The sequence below is a fragment of the Priapulus caudatus genome, unplaced genomic scaffold (assembly GCF_000485595.1).
Source record: "Priapulus caudatus unplaced genomic scaffold, Priapulus_caudatus-5.0.1 Scaffold1020, whole genome shotgun sequence".
Classification (NCBI taxonomy): domain Eukaryota; kingdom Metazoa; phylum Priapulida; class Priapulimorpha; order Priapulimorphida; family Priapulidae; genus Priapulus; species Priapulus caudatus.
In genome coordinates this window covers 124,038-130,822 of record NW_014578081.1, presented here as the reverse complement: position 1 = coordinate 130,822, position 6,785 = coordinate 124,038, and positions in this window count along the sequence as shown.

Genomic DNA, 6,785 nt, shown 5'->3' with positions numbered 1-6,785 from the left:
TGCCCTGATGCCCTGATGCTCCTGATGCTCCTGATGCTCCTGATGCCCTGATGCCCTGATGCCCCTGATGCTCCTGATGCCCCTGATGCTCCTGATGCCCCTGATGCTCCTGATGCCCCTGATGCCCCTGATGCTCCTGATGCTCCTGATGCCCCTGATGCCCCTGATGCCCCTGATGCCCCTGGTGCTGCTCCTGATGCTCCATAATAATATTAAACACTGGCAGCAACAAGTGACTGTGTCACTCTTCTTATTACAACGTCAACGTCGTGATATGCAATTAAGTTGCCGCCCGGCGCTAGCTACTCGTGACCATGACGATGATGACGCACAACGGAACACGTGCCGACGATGACGATGATGATGATGATGACGACGATGACAGCAGTAAAGTACTGACGGCGTGAGTAACAAAGGATACGATGTTAATATATCGATGTACGGGATTTATTTATTTAATAATTTACATTATAAAATGTGGATAAGGCATATTTTGGATGTACGTGTGTATGTATTGGGGATGGCCACGCTTGATGATTTTTATACACCGCTTATATCAGGTTTGCATGCAGTACACTTTATAACGTTCTCCCTGGTCTCTCTAACTCTGTCGTGATAGCCATTCTATTGAACTTTGATATAATTCGAAAGCAGGATGATAGCAGTTGTCATATAATCACCCAGTGTATGTATACCCCTGCAGTATGAACAAGAGATATTAGTTTAATAGTTACCCTCTAACAAGTAAAGTAGATTTTGATACTATTTAATTATTTACGTATTATTATTTTTGATTTTATTAAATACTTTTAAGTTAATTTTTCAATAAAACGTTGAACATAAACGAGTAATAGCATAACGTGTTAACTAGACTAGAAACATGTTCGGACGATTAAAATTATTATGTTTGCCGCATTCGCTGTGTTTGTGTATTGTGTGTTGCTGCTAAACTGGGGGCCCGTTGTCAGAAACAAAATCAATCCTAACTTGTTCTCGTAGACCGGACCTCCATAAACCCCGTATGAGAAACCCGTGTAACTTTACCACGTTTCTATCAACGGTCTATGACAAAAAAGTTCATGCTAAGACTAATTTTAAGACTAATTTTGTTACTGTCAGCGGGCCGTGCGGTTGTCACGCCATCAGCAGGACGGATGGGATGGTCACGTGCTTCAACACCGACGCAGCACAGACACCAGTTAACGAATCTAGGGGGGCTGTAACCCTGGAGGGGGTCGGCCTTCACACGCGGGTAATACCAATTGTGGGAGGAGAAGGAGGTGCCTCTTGAATCGCAGCATGAGTGTGGGAGGAGAAGGAGGTGCCTCTTGAATCGCAGCATGAGTGTGGGAGGAGAAGGAGGTGCCTCTTGAATCGCAGCATGAGTGTGGGAGGAGAGGGTGGTGCCTCTTGAATCGCAGCATGGGCGGGGATTGATAGACGAGCCGGTGGGTGGTTCGATACGTTTTGGGGGAGGGCATAGGGAGAGAGAGTGATGGGCGTGGGAGGAGAAGGAGGTGCCTCTTGAATCGCAGCATGCTTATCGTTAACGTTAGCATGCAGTAAGTCGTCTGCGCGTGTGCGTGCGTATCCATGTGTATGCGAGCACAAGGTGTGATAGATGGTGTGGGGAGAGGGCGTGAGGGGCGTGGAGAGAAAGCGTGGGGGAGAGGGTGTAAGGAAAGAAGGCATAACCGCCATTCAATTGTTTAATATCACATTTTTATTCTCGATCGGACGTTTTTTTTAACTTTCGCAAAACACAGCGATGCTCTCGATGAACGAAGTACACACAGGTCGTTACACGTACTAGCTGCCAAACCACGCGCCTCCGTCACACAGGTCGTTACACGTACTAGCTGCCAAGTTATAATGCCTACAGCCACGGTCCAAACACGTGCGGCGAAATTTGGCACAAGCCTTCGCGAACATTACTAGCGCGTTCACCGTAGAACCGCACAACGCGATTGCGCGACACAAAATCAATTGAAAGATGACATCATCGCGTTCGATTCGCACGTCCTGTGAAATTCGTCGATGGTTTTTCGATGCCACACAACATGCGCTCTTCTGCTTGGGACGTGGATGTACCCGGATGTACGCGAGGAACGTGAATCGTCTGCTATATACATGCCAACGCCAGCACCGCGAGACACACGAACGATGGAAATTGTTTATATTTGACAAAAAAAATAGTATTAACCGACTGTGCTGTGTTACCGGAAGGGAAAACTACCGTCATTGTAAAAAAACATTGCAGGCAGTGAGCTGAGCACGCCACCTATTGGCGCTTACACGTACTTCCACTAACTCTAGGGTAGATAAAAGTTACAAATGATTAGAATTAACACTTTAACTGCTAATCAATCACGATAATGACGTCATCGTCGACACATCTTTGGTTTCATTATAATAACGTATAATAACAACAATAAAATCACTCAAATCTTTGGCCATTGATTCATATCACAATAATTAATGTCGCGTTACTAAATATACAATTTAAAAGTACGTTTATACATAAAAAATGTCTCCGACGGATATCGTGGACGTCTCATTCCTGTACTTGTAACTTGAGTCGTGACAAATTAGGTGCAGACGCCCCCTAGTGCTAAAAGTAAGGGAAGGGGCTGGGTTTCTGGGGAGTGGCGCCACCTACTAATTAAAATAACGCCACCTAGCAGAGCGCTCCGCCCACGTGACTTTGTACTGACTATGCTCCGCGAGAAGTGCTGCCACCTGGAGAGTTTTAGGTGTAAATTACTGGATCATAATGGATTGATTTTAGGCAGTTTGGCACATGAACGTTATGTAATTTTGTTATTTAACGATCACTCGTGACCAGTCCATCGCCCCGATGGTCGAACCAACGCCACCGAATCAGTGAACGACAAATCGTGACCTCGCGACGGCACCGAGTCTCCCACCTTCTCTCCAAGCAGTGGTGGGGAGGTCAAGGGTCAGACAGATGACGTCACAGTAATTAGTATGTAAAGATTTCTTGCATCGCTCGGACTCGGCGGGACCGACCGACCGACTGACCGCAGCGACGCTGACGTCCCGCTTATCGATACGCACCGCGCCACGGTCGTGATTGGTCGCGTCTGTCGATCACGTGGGTTAGTAAGCCTCGAACTCGCGCGGATCGAGTTGGTCGCATTCTGGGAGGAATAGGCCGGTGGTCGTTCCAGCAAGTTCATATTTTTCCAGCATGCCGCAAAGGTTTTCCACAATCGAAATGGGATAATTAACTCACTACTCTACTACTCACGGGGAAAATAAAAAAATAAGCACAGTCAGGCATTGGACCCTTCCACTCCCCACCCCAGCCGATCGGCATTCACTGCATGGTCGCTTCTCTCCATATGTTATACTATATAGTATTGTCGTGTATGAGGTCTATAGGCGCCAGCCTGTTACACAATGTTGGTGGGCCCGCTTTATTGAGATAGTTAACTGGTCCTCGTGGGTACGGCCGGTATACTAACCAGCTGTTGTCTGAATATTATAGAAACCCGTTCCTGCCTGCTCGTGAGGCAAGGTATATCTATATAATAATTTGAGTAGTGTCGTTCTGTTTGTTCTGATAAACTCTAGGCTCGCGTGCACGAATCGGCTGAAACTTCATTCCTACGCATCAGGTTCGATCTCTAACACTTTCTTTTTGTTTTTATTGGCGTTTAAATAATAAATAAATAATAATATAAAATAATAAATTTTTTTTGCCATATAATATGTTCGTCAATTGCTCTTAATTATTGACAGGCATTTGGCAAAAAATTTTTTCTTGCATATATATAAGGCAAATGGGGAATGAAACCCAGAACAGGGATTTATGCGTTCCCGTTTCTGTCACACAATTACAATATCAGTAAGGGAGGCATAAAAAAAGTAAAAAAAAAAATAAGCAAAAATCAATACTCGTGGCATTTACCGAAACCGAAGGAAACAATAAGTGGAAATTGCGAAGATATCTAACATATATTATGTCATGATATAGCTTTCTTACGCGTCTCGTTTAAATGCAAAGACATTTTTAATGTATTTATGCTAATTTTAGGCTTGAATTTTCCCCAAAAAATAAGACGCCCCACGGTATGGATAATGGACATTTTGCGGATTATTTGTGGTACAACATTTATGTAAATATTTTTCACTTTGTCTGGTGTAATAAGCCATGAATGTTAAAATTTAAATGGAAAAGAATTGTTAAAGATTTTTAGGAAGTTCTGGATTTCAGTTGTAGCATAAAAAACGGCCACCATAATATATAATATATTGTTAAGGTTTAATACCCGCCAGAACTATTTTGTTAAGGTGATTCAGTATGAGCACGATACGGTGAAAATGTAACTTACGCCCTAATAATTTTTTTCTGAAGCAATGACAAAGCTGTACTTCCGCATATGTGAATACAATACGTGAAATAAGGATAGATAAAAGTATAATCTAAATTCACCACAGTTTGGTCGATGGTAATGTAACGTCTGATTTTTGTCACTATTCCTATTCCTCTTGAAACCCTTATTGGCTATATGAGTATGTGTTCTTTCATGACAATTTAATTGTCTATAATCACTCCTAGAGAATTTAGTTTGATTAACTTGTCTTAGTTTTTTTATTGTCTATATGAGCTCTAACGTCGCATTTGTTGTTCGTTATTTTTTTAGCTACTAAATATCATATATGAGTTTTTACAATATTTAAAACACTTTATTTACTTTTAGCCCGAGCGTAGTTTTATTTGTTTAATTCAGTGATTCCATTATTTCTTTCAATGATATTTAGATCTTTCACTTTAAAAATATATTAGTGTAAATCAGGCAAAATGAGGAAAATAAATTATTGGAACAGTGGCTAAATCATGAATATAGATGAGGAAAAGTTAATGGCCCAAGAATAGAACTTTGGTGGGACACGCACATTTCAAGCAGTCTTTTTTGCACCATTAACCCCGCTTATATCTCACAAATTGTTTGGCTATTTTCTAAATAATGCTCCCATGCCACTTTAATATGCAATGCCCCTTACCCCTCATAATACTCTAATTTTCTGAAGAAAGTATATTATGATCCACGTGTGTCAAAGGCCTTTGAAAAATCAAGAAATAGTCCTATGACATATTCGCCCCGATTTAAGGCAGCTGTTTTTTTATCGATTAAAATTAATTAATGCCATATAAGTTGAATGGTTTCTATTCGAAAACCCAAATTGAGTAGTTGTGTATATGAATGTCATGTTTGTTAGAAATCACAGATTCGATTATACATTAAACGCTCCAAAACATTGGAGAAAACACAGGCAATATCGATATCTGGTCTACAGTTATACACAACATAGGATCTTCATTTTTGTATAAGGGAAGAATGTACGCTAGTTTAAGTTCTTGTGGAACAATCCCAGTCTTTAATGAAAGATTACTTATGTGCGTCAATGCACTTAGCTATCATTCTTTATCTCGGACCTTCATAATGTCTGGTCTAAGTTCACCACCCAGGACTACAAATTTCGCAATGATTGTATTATTGCAGGACACTTCTTGTAACGGTAGCAGATTAACAAAAAAAATTTTTTTGCGTTTCGGTCTTTGAGATAATTATGATCTTCAGTTTGTGTTTTGGGTATTGCTTCAGACTAAAGTGGACCTTACATTGCATAAAATACTAATTAAATTTTGTCTGTGAAATATACACTTTTTCTGGTTAGAACCAAATGTGTATTTTAAATTTTATAGAAGGAAGAGACATTTTTATTTACAATAAGATTTAATTATTGCCACGATTTTTGCTAAGATTTTTACTATTTTCCATAAAAGTTCTGATAATATCGTTTTTGCGTAATTCTCATCAAACGATTTAGGTGACTTTTATAATTTTTTTATTTTATTTCATTTTGACTTGTATTGCTTGCCTTCATAATATATAACATAAAGCTTATTTTTCTTTGATAGATATTTTATAAGCCCAGTGGTTACCAGTGGCTAATCTAATTCCTATATTTGTTGTTTGTATTTAACCTCTAGAAAAGAAAATCGTAAATAAATTTAGTTATTTATTTGCAGAGAAAGCTGGTGTAAGCATACTTGAGTATCTTCAGAAGGAGAAGTATTTCTCTCAATCAGTTGTTCCTAATCTTATTGTTAAATTTATGTTTTGTGTCCTCATTAATATTCGTTTATAAAGCAATAAGTCACGCTCACGCTCAATAACTTGATTTACTTACTTCATAGAAATATTGGGAAATGATCTGTAATTTCAGTATAAAACGCCACTCTGAAGAGCATTTCAACATTAGAAATATTATCACTAAATATATTATCTATAAGAGTCTACTCTCGTAGGGCGGGTTGATTAGAGGTATATACGCAGTTGAGTACATCATTTCCAAGAATTTGTGCGTTTTGGTCAGTGGGGTTTCCATAGATTAAGTAAGATTTATATTAAAATCACGCCATTAAATACATCACTTATCTTCTCTTTTCCTTATTCCTCAATTTGCTGTAATTTGTTCTATAAATATCTAATTTCCGATGCTGCGAGCGTCTGTATATAACACGAAATGATCATAATTCTTTTAGAATAGTTGAAGACTTGCGACTTTCTATAAACAGTGACTCCAGCTTCATCATTAAACACGTTTAGCCGCTTCTTAAACTGTATTTTGAGAATACCTCCATGAGAACACGTACCACCACCTGGTCTGTCAACCCTGCGACTTCTTATATATCTCATATCCTTTTAATTAGATATAAGTCCGCCGTTATTTACTGTTAATCCATGGTTTTC